The 19,552-nt window shown below is 52.0% G+C and overlaps 1 protein-coding gene across 1 annotated transcript in view; it reads left to right on the forward strand.

The window, feature by feature from the left end:
* Nucleotides 1-19,552, forward strand: part of MEGF11 (multiple EGF like domains 11) — a 230,476-nt gene that overhangs the window by 176,666 nt on the left and 34,258 nt on the right. The gene's annotated exons all lie outside the window — the stretch shown is intronic.

Here is a 19,552-nt window from a genome sequence, read left to right on the forward strand (position 1 = left end):
CTAGTTAATCTATAAATTTATGCAGCTGCCCTTTTCCTTGAAAGATTTTTAGGATGAGCAATTAATTAGAGACTAATTAAAAGAGCCCTTTTCTGAGTGTTTGGAGACCTCTATCCTAGGCTCACTAACCTTGGACATGTTGCCTCACTTTGCTGGGCCTCAGTTTCCTCTTCTGTAAGATGGGAGTCACATCATTCCTGTCTGCTATTGGATGTGAGTAGCCAACATGGTAATCGATGTGAGGCCACATCCTCAGCTGGCCCCACCCAGCAAAGCTCTCCCTGCCAAGGGCTCTTTAGGGAGGATTTGGGGATAGCTTTATCAAAGCAGAGTCTCTGAGGACTGAGAATGGCCTCAGACTCAACGTAGATGTGAAGAGTACTAATAAGGTAGCGAGAACCACCCTTGAGAGTCTAGTGGCCTGCCTGCTCCAGCCAGATGGTCCCCAACCCCTGCAGAGGCCATGAGAATATGGGGCAGAAGCAAGACCCACCTGGCAGCCTGGGTGTGTTGGCCTTCACATTCTTCCTCCTTCCTTCTCAGAACACTAGATATTTACCCTGACAAACTTGGGAATCATCTGGTGGTATGGAAAGGCTAATCAGACATCCATTTTAGCCTTCAGAGAGCTTGTGCTCAGTAACAATCATATTCACACTAGCAGCAAACACTTATTGAGTCCTTGCTGCATGCTTCATCTTTATTCCTCACAAGAGCCCTGTAGAGGTGCACTTTCACATTCTTCAATTTGAAAATGAGGATCTGAAGTTCAAACAGGACAAGTGACTTGCCCAGGATCACAAAGCCAGTAGTGGTGGGAGCCGCTGAGCTCTCATATGTTAGATGATAGACTTTGACTGACAGATCACCATGGAACCACACAAATCTGAGTTCAGATCCTTGCCCTCCAATTCCCACTCTGCCTACTGGCAAGCCTAAGCCTAAGCCTGCCTAAGCCTGAAGTTCCTCCATTGTTAAGAGTAGACTTTGCCAAGAGAGTGAGAAGCTTCATATGGAAAGTTTGTGATTCAGTGCCTGGAACACAGTAAGCACCCAGTAAAATGGTAGTGATTATTGGTGCACTATGAGAGTATTGGGGTGGGGGGGGGCAGTGTTTCCTCCAAGTTCAGCACCCCTCCCATCAAGGAGAGTGTCAAGATGAGCTGTATAACCCAGGGGTTCCTTTTGGAACAAGCAGAGCCATGAATATGCACAGCTGTGGTTCCAAGCAGGTCCACCCAAGTACCTGTGGGTCACCCTAAATGGTCAGTCTCAGGAAGCATTATGGGGTGGACACACCTGCTGATGTTTGGGGAAATGGACATAGAGCTGGAGGTAGGAGTAAAGTCTAGGCATCTTACATGTTAGCTTGGCAATGCCAGTGTAATAATTACTTGAGGCATGGTTTGCTGAATTACATTGGGGCTGCTGGGTGGGGCAAAAGAGCCCTGGGCTAGAAGGTGAGAAACTAGGTTCGTAGCTCTGGTTATGCTAGCTTTCAGGGCTTCTATTTCTTATCTGTAAAATGGGAATGAAATCGGCTCCGCAGTAGAACAGTGGTATGGGAACTAATCATTAAAATGGGAGGGCTTATGGGGCGCCTGGGTGGCTCAGTCGGTTAAGCGTCCGACTTCGGCTCAGGTCACGATCTCGCGGTCCGTGAGTTCGAGCCCCGCGTCGGGCTCTGGGCAGATGGCTCAGAGCCTGGAGCCTGTTTCCGATTCTGTGTCTCCCTCTCTCTCTGCCCCTCCCCCGTTCATGCTCTGTCTCTCTCTGTCTCAAAAATAAATAAACGTTAAAAAAAAAAAAATTTAAAAATGGGAGGGCTTAGGGGCGCCTGGGTGGCTTAGTCGGTTAAGCATCCGACTTCGGCTCCGGTCATGATCTCACGGTCTGTGAGTTCGAGCCCCGTGTCGGGCTCTGTGCTGACAGCTCAGAGCCTGGAGCCTGTTTCAGATTCTGTGTTTCCCTCTCTCTCTGCCCCTCCCCTGTTCATGCTCTGTGTCTGTCTCAAAAATAAATAAACGTTAAAAAAAAAAATTTTTTTTAATGGGAGGGCTTAAAATTGGGAGGCATATTGTTTCAGCACCTTGGACAGCCGCCACAAGCCTCTCCTCTAAGGTTGTCTTGTCCTATCAGAACCTAGGGTCCCACCCAGTCAGAACACCAGGTTGAACAGAGGTGGGGGAGGGCAGAGTGAGGGTCGCATGACAGGAGGCTCAGGCCAGCAGAGTCCTAGGAGTGCCCACATGAGGGATGATTCAGGAAGTGAGGAACAGCCTAACCGTGGTCGAGGGGACTAAGTGAAGCTGTCTATCCACTTGGAGGCTGAAATCACATCATCCCTCTATATGGTTTCTCTTTACCCACCAAACAAAACTCAAACCCTAGTCCTTTGTATGCCCTTAAAACTAGTTAGTCCACCTTAACTTCATCTCCTGCTAAAGTCCTGCCACAAATCTCTGCTGTGGCCACACATGACTCACCTTTCCTTAAGCACAGTGTCTGCTTTGGAGCCTCTGACTGTGCCTTTTCTCAAGCTTTTCCCTCTTCCTAGAATGCCCTCCCCACTCTCCTTATCTCTATGAAAATCTTTCTCAGCCTTTCAGAGCTAAGATCAAAGGCTGCCTCTTCCATGAAGCCTTCCCTGAATATTCCTCCTTCAGAATTAAGCTCTCCTCTGTTCCCATAGCAGATGGCTCATACTCAGAGTCTGTCTACTCCTCCAGCTGCCTCCCCCTGACCCATGTCTAGCATGTGAACATCTTGCTCAACATACTCATTTTGAAATGGATGAAACTTTTGAGAAGAGCAATGAATGCCCTTAAAGCAGAAGTTTCCAGCACTGACCGCTATAGGAAGGAAACTCATGGCATTTCTTGAGAGACCATGCCAGCAGGGCTGAGGCTTGAAAACATCCATTGGTTTCTCTGCAGTTCAGATAAACAGGTAGCTGTAGTGGGACTAGAATAGCTATCACCCAACATCATCTCTGGGTTTGTTTTTTTTGGGGGTGGGGGGCGCGGGGAATGGTGTGAGCTTCCTACCTTACGCAATATTACATAGCGGTTACCCAGAGACTATAGAGCCAGATTCCCTCACTTCAAATACCAGCTTTGCTGCTTACTAGCTGTGTGACCTTGGGCAGGATGTTTTACCTCTCTGTGCCTCTGTCTTCTCATATATGAAAGGGAAATAATAATAAAGTCTTTTGGATTACTGAGCTGATAGAACTAATTAATACATACACAATAACTAGAATACTTAGCATATCAGTACTCTTTTAACAAGAGTTAGCTTATTATTACCATTATTTTTTCATTCATACTGCTGCTGCTATTGTTGTTATTTACCCCAAGCAGTTCCCTACCTGAAGAGATTGACTGGTCCTGGCCTGAATGCCCTCTTTGGGGGTCCAGGCAGAAAGGGGAGCAAGAGGAAGAGAGTAGTTAGTTGAAACTTCCTTCTGGCCAGGAGCTGCAGGGTTGACGGGGCCTCCTGGGTTCCCAAGGGCAGCCACAGAACTGAGAATCGACTTTCTCATCACAGGGGGAGAAGGCTAGCTTCTCAGCCCCTGCACACTTCTCTGCTGACCAGCTTTCCTTAATTAAGGCCTCGCCTAAGTGGCCAGCCTGATGAAGCTTCCTCGCCTGCTCTCGGACTAATTGCTGCCACCTTGGCACCTGCAGCGAACAGCCTGTGCGGTCACCAGAGCTGCAGCGATTGGATTTCCCAGACCTTCTCCCTGCATGGAACCCATGTGTCTGGGAGATAAGGGGCCCTCTGGTCATTGCTCAGTACAGATGCTCCCTTTCAGCTCTGGCTATAATGGGTGTGGGGAGCATGGGAGGCTGGGGAGAGGAACCTGGTGTCCCCTCCCGTGGGGTCCGGGGCCTATATTTCTCCCCTGGATGACAGAATTTCTATTACCTTAAAGGGCTCATCTATTTATGCTGCAATTTTTTGAAGTCCTGTCTGCTGTTATTGAACCCTGCATGCTGGCGAGGGGAGCGGGCACTCCATCACCCAAATGAACAAACTCGTTTCCACATTTTTCTGCCTTTTCTCTGGGCTGTCGGTAGGTCTTATATGCAAACCTCAGCCGCTCTGGCCAGGGAAGGCAGGACAGGGGTGAGAGTTATGAAAATCCAGACCAGTGGAGCAGTGATTGAATTTTCCTCCAAGGTTTTTGGTGTCCTTTAAAGACGTCACTCTCCTCCAGCCCCCACCCCCAAGCTGGACAAAATGTGTGTCTGCCTTTTGTTCAGCTCCTGAGCTGGAACCAGGGAGTGGGACAGCTGTGGGGCCAGAAGAGAATGTGGACTGAAAAATTACAGCCAGGTGACATGTGTACAATGTGTGTGCCTTTTCTTTTCTAACTGTTTGTTCTTTATCAAACCCAAGGTCTGCAGGCTATTAGCCCTAAGCTTTTCATGTCCCCCCCCCACCCCGCCCCGCCATTGACTGGTTTCCTAATTATAGTACAAGATTTTCCTGGGTGCTGCACTGCAGATGAGGAATTCACCCTCTAGCTGCCCTGCCCGTGTGAGCAGAGGAACACAGGTAGTGCAAAGTAGCAAAAATGTAAACATATACACACCACACTCCAGGATTCAACTCCCAGCTCTGTCATTGCCTGCTGGGTGGCCTTGGCCCAGTTACTTATGCTTCTCAAGCCTTAGTTTTTCATCTATAAAACAGGATAAATAATGGTACTATGTTCTAGTGTTCTCAGGATTGGATTAGATAAATATGTACAAGGCTTAGAACAAAGGCTGGCATGTAGCGAATGCTTAGTAAAGTCAAGGTTTCTTGTGTGGTTGTATAGAGTTGATACACTGGAGGCAAAGGCATGGACTTTGGGGTCAGACAAGCCTGAGATGGAGTCCCAAGCCTGTCCCTCAGCTCTGTGAACTTAGCGACGTCCTCAGCCTCTCTGAGCCTCAGTTTCCCATCTGTGAAATGGGTTAATAGTGCCTGCCCTTCAGGGTCAGTGTGAGCACAAAACGGGAATTATTCTTCATCATGGCAGAGTGGGAAGAATGCTGAGCACTTCCCTACCGCACCTTCTCATTTTAAAAAGAAGGAAACAGGTTCAGAGAGGGAAAGTGACTTATCCTGGGTCACACAGCAAATCGTTAGCAGAACTGGGATGGAAATCAGGTGACACAATTCCCAGTCCGATGCTTTTTCTACCTTTACCTCCTTCTCCTGAGTTTGCTGTCCCCGGAGCAGACATCAGCTGATTTTACCCAGGGCAGAGAGGGGGATAGCAGTTGGGGGAGTGGTCACCAGAGTATTAAACCATGTTGGCAATTAATCCGCAGAGCAAAGTAGGAAAATTGGTTTTATGTCACTAAGGCTGAGTCCAGCCTTCCCCCTCTGGGACCCCATGGTTTGTGGCTTTATTAGGGAAAACTGCTGACTCTTCTGTTCTAAAAAATAGACGTCCCTCATGTCAGAGCACCCCCTCCCTGCTGGCTTCCTCATGTCTTTATCAGTGCCCTCGTTACTGGGGTCTGGAGCTGGGACTTTGGTCCAGAGCCTGGAGCTCTCTCCATGAAACAGAAGAGGGTGTTGGAGCTGAGGCATCCATGCTTTGAGCATCACCAGTTTTCTTTTCATCCAATTCTCTGGTGTTCCTGGGGTGTCTGCTCCCGCCGGCTCTCGGGCCTAGCCACCCCACAGACTCTGGAGAGTTGGCCCAGGCCACGAGTCAGGGATGCTGTCCTGAAAGGTCTAGAGGAAGCAGATGAGCGAGCGGAGCTGTGAGTGACCACGGCACGCCTTAGGCCAGGCCCCCTGCTCTTTGTTCGTCATTTTATGTAATCCTCACGATTACCCTGTAGGTGCAGACTATCAGTATCCCCACTTTGCAGATGAGGAAACCGAGGCTCAGAGAGGTGAAGTAACCTTCCCTACTTTGTAAGTGGCCACCAGGAGCTGAGCCTCTAGCTGTGTGAACCCAGAGCCTGCACTTTGAGCCACAAACAAAAACTGGAGAGGAGAGGGCTGTGGATCTATGGTAAATAAGCAGCTTGGAGACTCCCTCAGGCCTTTTCCTGGGAAAGGGCACAGCCTTGGCAACCTCATTTCTCGTTTCTCAGTGGGAGCCTAGTGCCCTTCCTCGCTTTGTCTTTGAGGGGAGGTAGGCTGGGAGCCTCAGTCTCCCTCCCTTCCTCTGGGGCGGCCCTTCCCAGCTTACCCAGCTGCCTCACATAGCCCCCCTAATGAGGAAAGCAGGGCGAAAAGTGTTAGGGCTATTGCACAGAAGAGGAAACCAAAGTTTGGAGGGGTTCCAGGTCTGGTCCAGGGTGACGTGACTCGTGAGGACATTGAGCTGGACCCAAGGCTTATGGCTCGGGGGCCACACTCGCCTCAGGACAGCTGTGCGGTGAGGGGATCAGGGCTGAGGAGAAGGCCAGCCGGATGCTGACCTGGGCTCTGACCCTGGCTTTGCTGCCACCTCACTATTGGACCAAGTCACTTTACCCGTCTGTGCCTTCACTTCATCTTCTACAAAGATAGGTGCTCCCTGCATCCTGGGGCTGCTGTAAAGCTCACAGGAAATACCTACAGGAAGGACTGGAAGAAGTTCCAGGGTGTGTGTCCCCAGAGACGTGAGGGGGAACAGTGGGCAGACTGACTCCCTACCAACCTTGCAGGTCTGGAACAAAGGAAGAACCCCCTCCCTTCCTTCCCGCTACCCCTGCCCTCTCTTCCAAGACCCCACCCAGCCTGGCCCCTCCCCGGCCATCTCCCCACTTAGTCATTAGCACCAATAGTCTCATCTGCAGCAGTAATTATGCACCCCAGGAGGGAAAGGGGTTCCTGCCAGAAGATGTGATTATGTCTGGAAAATGAAAGATGTTGCACAAAAAGGTCATGAATAAATTACTTCAAGGCGGGGCGAATAGGGAACTTAGCAATGGGGGTAAACACAAAAACAAAAACAAAAACTCAAAAGTTGTCTCCAAAAACACTACCAGATAATTGTTCTCACCTCACCTGAGCGGTCTGAGGAAGGGTGTTCATTCCTGAGACAGGCACAGGGGACCTGGGCAGGGGCACCCCAGCCTGATGGCCCGGATGAGCAGGGGTGGACGGAATGTGAGGGGAGAGAGTGGGAGCAGAGCCGGCGGGGCCCTGTGCGCCAGGGCAGGGACACGAGATGAATTCAGCAGGCAAGAGGGAGCCACTGTAGTCTTGAGCAAGGGGGGTGACCAAAGCAGCCCCATGCTTGACCTCTGCCGCCCCATACCCTGTGTGAGGAGACAGGGACGTCACTGTCTAAGAGCTCAGCTTATAGTGAGTGCTCAGTGGAAGTTGGTTCCCATCACTCCCTGTGGCTCTTCGGCAGAGGCTGCTTGGTGTAGTGGGGAGGGCATGGGCTTTGAGCCGAGGGAACCCGCGTTTGAATCTCGCCAGTGTGGCAGTGTATAACAGGCCCACTTCATATACCTCACTTTGCTCACCTCCCACGGGGAGTACCTTGCAGGATGGTAGTGAAGGGAAACAGAGCATGAAAGTGGCCAGAGCAGGTAAATCTGTTCCTTTCCTTGTGGTCTGCAGTGGCCTCGGCTCTAATGGATCGTGTGTAACACTCAAAATGCCTAAAGCATTTATGGCCCTTCCTCTGGGCCTGGCACTCCTCTAAGAAGATGACATATATTTTTTTTTAAATTTTTTTTTTTTAACGTTTATTTATTTTTGAGACAGAGAGAGACAGAGCATGAACGGGGGAGGGGCGGAGAGAGGGAGACACAGAATCGGAAACAGGCTCCAGGCTCTGAGCTGTCAGCCCAGAGCCCGACGTGGGGCTCGAACTCACGGACTGCGAGATCGTGACCTGAGCTGAAGTCGGACACTTAACGACTGAGCCACCCAGGCGCCCCGAAGATGACATATATTAACTTACTTGAGCTTCACCGCTACCCTTGGAGGAAGGTACTACCACAATCCCCGTCTTGCAGACAGGAAGACTGAGATGCAGAGAGGTTAACAGCTTACCCCAAGTTGGTCAACTATACCCCATTAAAGCTGAAAAAGTAAAATGCCCAGGGTTCTGTAAGTGTCAGAGCCAGGACCTAAGGCCAACAGTCAGATTCCAGAGCCCACTGGAACCTCTGTGCCCTGCCTCTTCTTTGGGCAAACCCCAAAGGATCCTCAGCGCCCCCCACCAGGCTAAAACCTTAACCACGGCCACAGGGGTGCTGCAGCCACGGGAGTCAAATTTGGAAGTAGCATCAAACTGGGGAGCAATCAGGTGTCCGTCAGGTAGGACGGGAAGCATCAATGTGACAGGTGGTGGTGTGGATGGAGCCCCGGGTCCCTACCATGACCCCTGTCTGTACCACGGTTCTTCCACTCCAAAATGCTCTCCTGCCCAGCATCTCCTGTGTTCTCACAGCCCTATGGGTGACAAGTCACTGCTGCCATTTTATACACATGGGAACAGGCTCAGCATGTTTCTCATCTTGGCCTTCCCCACTCTCAAGCCCAGCCCTGAGCCGCTCCCCAGGCCAGGGCTGCAGGACAAGCCCCTCCAGCCCCGTCTCCCTCTGGGGCGTAGCTCCCCTCTTCTCCCTGGCCTGCAGACCCAGACGGGCTGTGCCCCAGGCTGGAAATTACCATCTCCCTTCCTACAGGGAGGCCACACCTACTCTAGGCTCCCTTCAACCCGCCCGGAAGCCTCAGGGCCTTACATGGGAAGCACCTTCTAGGCCCATGTTATGTGTAGTGAAGCATTCTTTGAGAAGTTGGCTGAGAAAATCTCTGAGAGCCTGAAAAATCCATAGGGTACCTGCTTTAGAAAGGTGCAGAGAATTAGCAGTCGGGGGATGAGAGGAGTGGACGGTGTGGGTAAGGGCAGCCTCTTCTACCTCCACTCTGTGCCCCCAAAAAAGCTTCTCGAGTTTCAACTGCTGGGCCTTCTTTTTTTCTTATGTTTATTTATTTTGTTTGTGATAGAGAGGGCCCACGAACGCACACGTGAGCAGGAGAGAGGGACAGAGCATCCAAAGCAGGCGCTGCACTGACAGCGGAGAGCCCGACACCGGGCTTGAACTCACAAACCACGAGATCATGACCAGAGCTGAAGTCAGACACTTAACAGAATGAGCCACCCAGGCGCCCCTGCTGGGCTTTCTTTGTAGTCAGGCCTATAACTGCTTTTCTTTAATGACTGACTCTACAGTCCATAAGTGATTGAATTTGCCTGAGTCTGGGTTTTCAACCTCTCTCAACCAGAAAGGAGTGGCCCAGACCCCTGCCTTTGGGGGAGGAGGGTTCCTAAAATAGGCTGGAACACTAAATCGTTTACCTGCTGTTGGACCCACCTTTATCTTCAGGGCACAGTTTGGAGCCTGGCACCCAAGGCCTTCCTGGCTGGGCCGGTCTGACCGCCAGATGCCTGTCTTACCCACCGCCCCTCAGCCTCAGTGTTCCAGCAGATCCTAACAGATCACCTTGCCCTGGAGACCCCCTCAGCCACGCATGGCCCCGCCGCTGTGCCTCTGTCCAATCTGCCACCTCCCGAATGCCTTTGCTGTCCATCCTCCTGGCCGAACCCGGCCTGTGCAGGAACCAGCCCCAGCTGGGTTTCTGCCTCTTTGTACAGCCTCCTTGCTCGCTTCCCACTGGAACGAAACCACTCCATATTGTGTGCTGGCCCCCCCGCTCTGGTGGCCCACTGTGGATGTTTCTGTCATCTCTACTAGACAGCTGCCGGGGTAGGGAGCAGGTCTGTCTGATTCATCCCTGTGTCTCTGCCCTTTTCCCCACCCTGCTTCCTTCCTAACCCGGGCCCCTCCCGGGACTGGCACAGTCTCCTGCACAGAGTGGGAGCGGTAGCTATTCGTTGAATAAATGCATGGGTCATTTAGAAGCATCCCCTTGGGGCGCCTGGGTGGCTCAGTGGGTTGAGCCTCCAACTTCAGCTCAGGCCACGATCTCACAGTTTGCAGGTTAAGCCCCACATCCGGCTCTGTGCTGACTGCTCGGAGCCCGGAGCCTGCTTCAGATTCTGTGTCTCCCTCTCTCTCTGCCCCTCCCCTGCTCATGCTCTGCTCTCTCTCTCTCTCTCTCTCTCTGTCAAAAATAAAAACAAAACATTAAAAAAAAAAAAAGCATCCCCTAGGTCGTGAATAGTCCACATTTTACTTGGACCCTGGTAAACACCCCCATCAGAATCTGTAGGATCCTCTGTTTCCCATAATCTGGTTCCCATGTGGGACATTATCACTATTGAGACTCTAGCTGTTCAGGCCACTGCCCTGGGCCCATACCACCCAGCCGCCACCTCAGAGGATCTAGGCCCTGCAATACACACACACACACACACACACACACACACACACACACGCTCCCCAGAAACAGTCTGCAGAACATCTGAAGTAGGGCGGTGGCCCTCCGGTACTAGTCTCATCTTGGGCCCCCGCCCCACTCTGTTCTGCAAACTCTTTCCTCGAAGCTCATGGAGACCTCTCCTTGATGCCCCACCGTAGGCTCTCCCGGCAGTTCAGAAGCAGTGTTCTCCTGGCGCTTTCTAAAACCGCGAAGGAACTCAAAAAAATCTGATGCGGAGTGATTGGGGCCGTAAGGCTGTCAGGGCTTGTCCAGGGACTCTCGAAGCTTCGGGCCCAGTCTTTGTTGGGAAGCCTTGTCCTGTCCTCAGGGGAGAACTGATCCTGCAGGGGAGGCCCTGATCCTCTGTGTCTGGAGTCATCCCCACCCCCAGACCCTCAGCACAGGACACAGGAGGAGGAGCAGGGATGGGGAGATGAGGCCAAGAGCAGGAAAGCGAAGCCGTCTTAGAAAGCCAGGCCTTCCACTGAGGGCTGAGGCCCTCCACGTGCGGCACGCTGATGGCATGCTCAGTCGCCAGCAGTGCTGTCACCAGCATCGTCACTGTAGCCAGCGCTGTCTCTTTCAGAGGATACACGCCATTTGATGGGTGTCGGCTCACTCCCCAGGCTCTCTCGCTCATGGGGCCTGTTCTCTGTCTTTCCGCCATCTTAGCTTTATTCCTCCAAGTTTTAAAGACTTTGGGGCTTTAAGAGTTTCCCGACACGAGATACAAATGCCCCCTAAGACTGCCCCCCGGAGGTTGCTAGTAGCCATCAGCATACATTTAATAACTAATGTGTAGGAAGGCACCAGCACGCAGTAGGTGCTCGGGACATTTGGGTCCCCAGTATCGCCAGCCTGTCTGCAGCCAAGGTGGCTGGGTCGAGGGGAGAGCTTGGTCCGAGGGATCTGTTGGCCCCTTTCCCACAGTGACTTAGGGCAGATTGACCCCTCCAGCCTTGGTTTGGCCTCTCTCTAGGGTGGTTCTCTCTCGAGGGAGGTAATTCCTTCCCTGCAGGGCTATTATAAGAACAGAAGGGGACAGAGGACATCAAGCACCTGCTATGGGCTGGCACCAAGGGAGCGGTCTGTCCTGAGACAGTAGGTCAGCCCCATCTGTAGGGGTACAGGGGTGTGGACAGTGGTGAGGATCAGAGTCCTGCCTGCACCTGCTCCCCATCTCTGGGGGCTGCCCACTATGCATGTAAGAACTCTGCAGGGCTCTTAGACTTGGGAGTCACCTGGCAAGATACAGAGACCTCTGATGAGGGCTCTATGAGCTCTTGTTAGCCTGTGATGCCTTCTCTGATCTCAGAAGAGACTCTTCAGCAGGAACCATTGGAGAAGGGGAGGGGACTTACTGATAGGACAAGGACAGCAATGCAGACCAGAAGAGAAACTTTGTTTTACCAAGACAGCAAGCAGCTGAGTCTCCAGGAGGACCTCCTGGATTTGCAGCCAGTAAGTGGCATGGCTTTAACTTGAGCCCAAATGTCCTTCCTTGACCACACTCACAACTGTTCAGGTCTCTGTAATATTTTGATATCTGTTTGGGAACCATTAGAAGGTGTCTGTGCTCCTTCAGAGAAGACTCGTGAGGGGTCAGAGTTATATAGCACATTTGTGCAGATGAGAAAAAGGCATCCCTTTCTCAAGACATTCTACTGACATCTGCCAGAAAATTAATGTAATATATACCCAAACTGATGACTGTCCTGTGAGTGGCACCTCTAGAGTTGTGCAGTGTGTTGCCTGCACAGCTGTACAGAGCAGCCTCAGGTCACTAACAGCTAACTCATTTTGGACAGACATTGGGCTTCCAGGCCTAATCTTCAGCCATTTCCACCCATCTCCCTTGGGAGCCAGACAGAATGACCCTGGGTGTTACCCCCTCAGCATGGGAAGGCAGGGATGGGAATGGATATGATAAGTGACCTCCATCCCTCTCTCCCTCTCATCTCTTTGACCCTCTGCTCCTCATGCCTTATGCAGAGTTTCTTTTCCCCAACATGTATCCACTGTCAGTTGCTGCTTTATCAGTGACACACTAATTAGGTCCAGTGAGGTTTGCTCTGCATTGGAGAGCCCTCCGTGGTTGGCGCTCGGTCCGAGCTGTTCTCTATTTGCCTTGTGAGCCATGTGTCATTCTTTCTCCCCAGAAAATTATAAATGAGGCTCCCTATCTGGGAGTCCCACTGCCTGAGCATTGGAGCCGGGGGTGGTGACGACTGAGAAGGGTGGGCAGGGAGAGAGCCAGCAGCCCAGGGCTGGCACTTTGCTTGGCAAACGTGGCCACCCGCCTGGCAGGGGGCCTTGGAAAGAACCAAGCGGACTCCACATGTGTGCTGCTGGCATTGACATGACGTTAGACATCAAGATCAGCCTGCACTGGTGGCCGTGAACCTCCAGGGGTAGCAGGGGAGGGGGAGGAACAGGAGCAACCAGAAGATCGGGGAGGCCACTAAAGGCTGCCTGCAGAACGTTGTGGGGATGTAAGAAGGGGACTAACCTCCACCCTTCTCATGCCACTGCCTCACCCCGTGCTGTACCCTGCTCCAGCCACTAGAGGGTAAATTCCATGAGGGGGGACAATCTCTGTGCCACTCTTGGTGTGTCCCCCAGCCTAGCACAGTGTCTGACACGTGCTCATGCTTGAAAACCATTTCTGGAACTACCGAACTAAGTCAGTACATGTGCACTGAGCACCGAGTGTGGGCAAGGGTCTGTGCTAAGGGCTGGGGCTGTACGGCTGAATAAAGCAGACCCAGTCCCTACCTTCCTGGAACTTACAATCCAGTGAATGAGAGCTGATTTTTTTTTAATTCGTTACGACTGCAGCTAGTGCCGCAAAGGAGCCGGTGACAGGGACCCCTGCTCTGAAGTAGGGGGGTGGGGGGAGGCTCAAGAATATGGTAGGGGCTGAATAGGACCTTAGGCTGCATCTGGTCCGGTGTCATCATTGATGAGACCCGGGGCCTGTCATGGTGCCTGGCCTGTATAGGAGGTGTTTGGCAAAGTTCTGTGGACTGGATGGATGGACGAATGAGGCCACGTTGCCATGAGCTGGTGCTTTTGCCTTACTTCAATCCATGCATTCTGACCCTAGATGCAAGGGCCGTCTCTTACCTAAACCATCTGTAGCTCTCCAACAAGAAGACATGTGGGTCAGGGTGGCTTCCCTGACTGGCTCTCCCAGAGTCCTCTCTGCTGAGGTCCCATAGGCTGGCAGGAGCATATACCCACCACCCTGGCCTGGATCTAGAGAGCCCAGCTCCGCTCCGTTTACACTGCCTCCCACCCCCAGAACATATTAAAAGGGACCCAGAGATGAACTTGCAACATCGCCTCCCTCTTTTGTGGGAGGCAGAGTCAACCACTTTCCATCCCCCTCCTCCTCCCTCTCCAAAAAATACTCATTAACCTCTGGCCCGTTGCAAGGAAAACGGATGATCCACACCAGAAGCCCAGCTGCTGATTAATTTTCCCAAACAGGGCCAAACTACAAAGCAGCGTATTGCAGGGGAGAAAATTCAATAAAGAGCATTTGAAACAAATTTAATAGAACATGTAACTCATTACCCACCGGGGTCTGGGCCTGTGCCGCCACGTTGTGCAAGAAGGCAGGTGGAAGGTGTAGGGGAGATTTGCATCTCTTCAGCAACCAGCTCCAGGGGTTCCATTCCACCGGTAGCTCTTTCAAATCAAGTTCAAGATGTTAATAGCCAATGCTGCATCTATAATTAACAGGCCTTTGGATGAGAGGAGGTGTTCACCTCCATCGTCCATTCACAGAGTGGAGCCACTGAGCGGGGCTGGCAGGCTTCCCCCAGCAGAAGCTGGAACCTCGGGGGTCTGTCCCTGTGGGAGGTGGAGGGCTCCCTTTCTGGGGCTGGGGGTGTGGGCTGTGCGGAGGGGAGATGGGGATGGGTAAGAATGTAAGAATGCTCAGGCATCAATTTCCAGGTGCTGAGAAAGACTCCAAGCATCTGGGCCTCAGCAGGCAGCCCTTCCTCAAGGTCAGGGCCATGTGTTCCGGATGCTCTGTGCTTCGGTGGTGAGTGTGCTGTCAGTATGAGCAGGGGAAGCGTAGGCTCTCCTAGAGTTTCACCACAGCTAGGCTATTAGCATCCTGTGCTTGTAATCGGTGCCAAGAGGTTGAGTTTGAAACCCATCCCTGCTTCTCATTGGCTGTATGGCCTTGGGCAAGTCATGTTCCCTCTCTTGGCTTCAGTTTCCTTAACCTGTAAAACAAGACAGCTGGACCAAGTGATTCCCAGAGTCCTTCCAACTCTGGTACAGTGGGCTGTCCCCTCATTGTTATGAATGGTGTGTGGTCAGGCCCAGACCATGCATGAGCAGAGTAGGTGGCCACCTGGCCCGTGTGATTCTTAAAGCCCCAGGAGGACTCCCCAGCCCTGGGCCTCTGTTCCTACCATTCCTCCATCCTTTGGGCTAAGACCCCTACTGCAGGCAAGAAAATGTTCAGAGAGTCAGAGCTGAAGGGCCATTAGAGACAATTCAGCCGGTGGTTCCCAGCTAGATGTTTGAAAAGGCTGCAGCAGGTTGCCAAGAGGGGTTTTGAACATTTCACAGAGCCTACAGGCAATATTCCATTACCTGCGATGAAGCTAACTAAAACACCGAGGTTTTTCTTTTGCTTTTAATTAGAATTAAATTAACTCTATGTGATATCTCAGGTTACAGTGCGCTCATCAGAAGCTCTGATTGGTTGCAGGTGACATCACTGGAATTTCTGGGTCATGGTTGGTGGACAAGATGCTGCCACCAGAGTCACGTGGCATGTGGTCACTGGCCACATTCCACCTGCTCAATACGTGACTGGCCTTAGATACCAGCCCAGAATATCGCCAGTGCCTTTCAAATTGAAGGGACTTTGTAGGGGGAGGATACTAACAAGGGTCCTTGGTGGCAAGAAGTTGGGGAGACGGATTGATTTTAATAACGACATATAATTGATAGGGAAACCAAGACCTATATATGACCCAGCATGAACGTGGGTCAATCAGAAGAGAACACTGTCTTCTGGCAGTAAGAGATGTGCTGGATGGAGATCTTGGGGAACAGCCTCAATACAGGGCCTTAGGGTGCTCTTGATGAAGGAGTGGGGGTGTAAGTGCCAAGATCTGTGAGGCATGAGAGGTGCCAAATGCAGTCTCCCCAACTTTACCTCTGATGTGAGCTCACAAGCCTGGCCTCTTGTCCTCTCCTTTTCCCCGGAGTGTGAAAAGATCAACAGATGTGAATTCAGGGCTGGTCTAGACCAGGCACTGGGCCGGGGGACAGGGAGCAGAGAGGACGCAGTCTGGCAGCCAGTCCCCTGAGCGTTGGCCCACAGGTCTCAGCTCCGCCTCGTGGCCCTCTGGCTTATAGTCTCCTTTTCATGAGAGCCATGGGTTTGATCATCTTTACCTGTTCAGGTCAGAGGGTCTTGTCTCCCTGAGCAGGTGCACTGGAGGCCAGCAGGGTAATTTCGTAGCTGCACTTCTCACCCTCAGCCTGGCCTGGCAGGCTTTGGGCAGGGAGTGGCAGGGTATGGCTTGGAACCATAGACCAGGATCTGGCCTGGCTTTCCCTTTTCACAAGAGCCCCCAGAAAAGGCAAGCTTCGGCATGGTAACGTGGCCAGCCTCAGACCAGACACTATTCTGCTTCGTGTGTGTGATGGGAGCCACAGAACCTGGGCCCAACAGGTCCCGTCACTCATTCGTTCAACATGATAGATACCTGTACTCTATGCCAGGTGCTGAGCTACAGACACTGGGGCAGCCCAGACAGATAAGAGCCCTGTTGTCATGAAACTTTCAGTCTCACTGGGGGAGCAGACAGCAAATAAGCGGACAGGTAAACACACCTGGATGCAGCCAAGAGTGTGCCTGTGTGGATGCTGCCTGGGAGTTGCCCAAAGGCAGACACTGGGTCTCAGCATCCTGAGGGCCCCTGGAGCCCACTGCCAGGCTGGCTCAGAGTTGTCCCCACGTAGCGAACATTTGTTGAATTGCCTGGCATGAGAGAGAAAGCATATGGAAGGTGCCCAGTCCTTCTGGTTGTCCACAGTAGAAGCCAGCGTGTACCCACAAACATCTCATTTCAATTAAACAACATTTATTGAGGGCTCATTATGTACCAACAGGCTCTCAAGCCCTGAGAATCTAAACATGAATAAAATCAGATCCCCGTCTCCCTGAGCTCACAGCCCAGGGCAGACGCAAGCACAGTGGCTGTGTATGTACCCATTCCCACTAGAGCAGGACTGGGGACGGAACGTAGCAAGAGGAAAAGGATTTCTACCCAGACCCACCCAGGCAGTTAAACAGATACCCCTAGACATCCACACATGCATGCGCACATGCACACACACACACACACACGCACACACTCATAGGTGTATATACTGACTAAGCACATATAGATACAAATACTGACCCTGATACAAATACAGACCTGCCTCACAGGCCATCATGATTAAAGCCTGTTAGTGGTCCCCCAATCTGGGGAGGTGTGTGGGTGAGACAATGGCCTGCGTGTTGGGAGGTCGTACTTGGGGCACCTTGGGAATCACCCCGCCTTAGCCAGCCTCCCCGGCCTGCCCGGAGGTGGGCGGGGCTGTTAGTCTAAATCTGAGAAATTAGGCTGATGATTGGCTTGCAGTAAATGTCAATCCCCAGAGACAGCCAATCAATTCTAGAGCAGGCCTGACCCTCCGCTCAGTGGCCGGAAGTAGGGAACTGGACGAAAAGTTTAGTACTCGTGCTTCTGAAGGAGTTTGAGCCAAGTGGGGGTCAGGACAGAATGGGTGGAAGAAGGGGAGTGCTCGGAGTTAGGCGTACCAGGCTTACATCCCTTTGGTGCAGAACTCTGTACTTTAGAAACTGCTCGCTGCTCTGTTTGGACTTTTTGCCTTTAGGAGCTAACAAATGCAAAGTGTTGGGAGGCGCTCCTGGCACATAGTAGCCCCTCCTCAGTGAGAGGTCAATCTGTCCGCCCAGACCATGCCCCTGGTGTGTCGTGATAAAATTTCTGGCCTGCTTCAGCCATGAGGAAGAGAACTGGGGACACAGCCTACAGCAGGAGGGAGAAGGTGAACCCGGGGGCATGAAGTCAGGATTCCTGCCCCTGTGAGCACCAGCCTTCTTTACTGCACAGGGCCCAGCATTGTTCACTGAGTGAGAGATGGTCCCTTTTCCATAGCTGCCTTCTGCCAAAACCTTGGAGGGTTTTGTGTATTCTTTCCACGGGAGAGATTTCTTTGCAGTAATAAGAGCTTTTATAGCAATTTCTACCTGCCAGGCGCTGTTCTGTCTACTTCAAATGTAACTGATTTGATCCTCTTGACAATCGTATGAGGTAGGGATATTATTTCTCCCATTTTACAGATGCAAGAACTGAGTCCCAGAGCGGTTTAGCAAATTGTGCGAGGTCACGCAGTAAATGCTGGAAATAGGATGGTACCAGAGTCCATTCTCGAACCACCGGGCTCTGCCGCCTCTCTGGAAGGAACGTCTGATTCTCCTTCCTCCCTCCCTGCCTTCTCCTTCATCCTCACTAATACACCAGGGGTGGGGGGTGCAGAATGAGTCACTGACCCTCTCTGAGTCTCCATTTCCTTCTCTGGGAAGAAGAAAGTCCTCTCGGCCCGGCAACCTCAAGCTGTCAATATCCCTGCATGGGTTTCACTGTGAGAAAATGGGTGCCCTGGTGCAGCCTTTTGGGGAGCAAACATTTCAAGCTGGGAATTCTGTATCTTGCCCCCTGGAATAGAGCCAGGATGGAAAGTCCTCTCTGAGCCCCATCAACAGACCCACAGCTGGGCTCACAGGCCCCTGGAGGCCTCCTGGGAGGACTGGGGCCGGGGACACTAATGAGGATACCAGGAGAGAAACCCCTCTCCCTTAAAGTAAATTCATGCAGAAAAACTCATAAGCTGTGTGTGCAATTTGCCCATGGGCCAAGACCCTCAGAGCTTAAATATATTCCTGGGGGCTATTTATAGTCTTGGAAAAATTAGAGCTTTCTGGGTAATGGGAGTGCTGCAGACTCCAGCTGGTCAGGGCCTGCCAGGGACTGGCAGGGGAAAGTGTGGGAACCATGGAGACTTCTGGTGAAGGACTCCAACCTCTAATGAGCACATGCTCAGAGCAAACAGGCTCCTGAGTATGGAAGGCATGTCCCAAAGAGCTCAGGGAAGAAAGCCCAAACCCCCTTACCTGCCGTTCAAGGCTCCCAGCTCCCCTTTAAATATCCCCCTCACCGCTCCCTACACAAACTCTTCCAGCAGTTACCCCTAGAAAATTCTCAGCTCTCATACTCCTCTGCACTCTTGTCCACACTCTTCCTGCCTGGATTGCCTGTACCTGGCTCTTCTCCGGCACATTGAATGCTCTCACCCCTCAAGGCCTGTGGAGTCCCCATTCCTGGTTCCCCCCGCCCCCGCCTTGAACCCTTCACTGGAATGAATAGCCCACCCATGGAGGCCTGGTATAGTGGACGCTGTAGCGTACCCCTCAGATTCAGCTTTCGGGGCTGAGACACCCCTTCTTCCCCAGCTTCAGGAAACAGTGGCTCCCGACTGCATCCCTCTCCAGAAACTGCCCTCAGTCAGAGGGTGCCGATTCCTATGAAGTCATGCCTCCTTCCCCGGAGCAGTGGATGTCCAATGCTGGGTGGGGGCTGTAAAGGCTCTCCCTCCCCTTCCCCTGGATATCTCTAAGGGCCACCCCAGCTCCAGAGCTTTCTGGCAGATCAGCAGAGATCATTGTTGACTGCAACTCAGGGCCGTTTCTCCCCTACCCAGTCCTGCTTCCCTTACTGCTCATGGGGACCCTTCTCAAGAGCTCACTAATGTCCATCTCGGAGGATGCTTTCTGGGGAAGCCAGTTTAGGATGCCTGGTAACAGAATGGTTAGGCAGCCAGCCCTGGTTCAAATAGAGATCAGCTGTTCTTAGTATCATGACTGGGGCAGAGTTACCTAACTTCTCCATACGATTGCTGTATCTATAAAACAGGAATGACGCTGAGGCAATAAATAGTCTCCTGCGAGTCTTGTGAGGATTAAATGAGAGGATGTATGCATGTGCCTGATACTGAGAAAGCACTCAGTAAACATTAACTATTACCGTCTACATTTAGCTTCTCTGAGGTTGAGGTAAATGGGGAGATTAGAGTACTATTATCTGTGTCATGGAGT

This window comes from Panthera leo, chromosome B3, assembly GCF_018350215.1.
Source record: "Panthera leo isolate Ple1 chromosome B3, P.leo_Ple1_pat1.1, whole genome shotgun sequence".
Taxonomy (NCBI): Eukaryota; Metazoa; Chordata; class Mammalia; order Carnivora; family Felidae; genus Panthera; species Panthera leo.